The 1,549-nt window shown below is 49.5% G+C and overlaps 1 pseudogene; it reads right to left on the reverse strand.

The window, feature by feature from the left end:
- Window positions 1-915: 915 nt before the first annotated feature.
- Window positions 916-1,080, reverse strand: LOC140391326 (guanine nucleotide-binding protein G(I)/G(S)/G(O) subunit gamma-5 pseudogene; annotated as a pseudogene).
- Between the last annotated feature and the right edge of the window lie 469 nt (window positions 1,081-1,549).

The following is a 1,549-nucleotide window of genomic DNA, read 5'->3' on the forward strand; positions in this document are numbered from 1 at the left end:
CATCCAAGGCTCCTTCACCTTACCATTCCTTCCTCGTCTCAGTGGGACGAAACAATTCAGCACTCGCAGCAAGTGCTCCTTAAACCAGTGTTCTTTAAACTTTTTTTCTGGGGACCTATTTTTACCAACCGGCCAACCTTCGGGAGCCAACCCAGCTGACCTTCGCGACCCACGCCGGCCGACCTGCGCGACCCAAGCCCGCCGACCTGCGTGACCAACCATTTTCTCTGACCTTGTTTGCTGCTGACAAAAATGGAGGAAATGGTTTTGGGTCCCTTTGGCCCTCATACACGCTCCTCCAAAGGAATCTGTTGGATGAAGTTGAAGCCTTTCGGTGTCGGAAAGTATGGAGTCTCCATCTGTCCAAAATTCTGCATTGTTTTCCTGTAAAACGTTATCAAATAAACCCCCCCACCCCGAACTTGTAAAAAAAAATGTTTTTAAATGAATAAAATGAATAACGCCCCCCCCCCCCCCCGAACTTATAAAACAAAAAGCTGCGAGCATTTAAAAAAATAGCGGCCGCACTGCGCATGCGTGCCTGATCATCGGCGCGCATGCACATAGTTTTTTTTTACTTCAGATCTTTATTGAAAATTTTCTCCACCAGTGTACAAATCTTTCTAGAAACAGGGTTGTGCACAAGCTGCAACTAAAGTTGTACATACAGCACCTCATTGCTTCAATGAGGTAGGTGTACATCAGTATCAAAGAACAGGCAATTTACAAAGTGAGAGTAAGGAAAGTTGGCACAGATTTTAAAAGGCTTTTAAAAACAGATCCAACATGGCTTGTCCATTGGTCCGAAGGCCATCGAGAATCAGGATTAGTGTAAACATCTTCATTGTTTTCAGAACATGAATGAATTTCCCACTTAAGACCCAGAGACCAAAAGAAAACAGAATCATATTTCAGCTACAATAGCAAACAGGGTTTAGCTGGCCTGAAAGGGTTAGTATTCGGATCTATTCCCGTCAGCAAAGGATCATGTTGAGCATTCTGCAGGCAAAACTGCTTCAAATCTGTTGCAGCTTGAGACACCTTCAGCCTCTTGATGTCCAGCTCACAGCGCAGTTGCATCACCGGCCTCACAGCCCAGAGTGGGGCTGGGGGTCCAGGCGGGGTGGGGCGGGGCTGGGGGTCCAGGCAGGCGGGGCTGGGGTTTCGGGAGCAGTGCTCTCTCTCAGGCGGACTCCGGGCGTTTTCCACTTTCGCTCCCCGCATGCGCATAGTTAGATGATCGTCCGCGCATGGGCAATGCGGCCAAATTTTTTTTAACATGTTCGTGGCCATTTTGAAGGCCGCTTGCGGCCGGCGTTATTAAAAGCCAGCTGCTGCATGGGGATTTGCGCGATCGGGAACGCCGCGGAGGACCGCTCCGCGACCCTCCCAAAACCTGCCCGCGACCCACCCGCGGGTCGCGCCCCGAGTTTGAAGAATACTGCCTTAAACAATCCCCGCATTACTGTGCATTTCCCCAAGAACAATCGTTCCCACTTTATGCTCTTCAGCTCCTGTCTAATAGCAGTATAATTTCCCGTCCTCCACT

This window comes from Scyliorhinus torazame, chromosome 15 (assembly GCF_047496885.1).
Source record: "Scyliorhinus torazame isolate Kashiwa2021f chromosome 15, sScyTor2.1, whole genome shotgun sequence".
Lineage (NCBI taxonomy): Eukaryota > Metazoa > Chordata > Chondrichthyes > Carcharhiniformes > Scyliorhinidae > Scyliorhinus > Scyliorhinus torazame.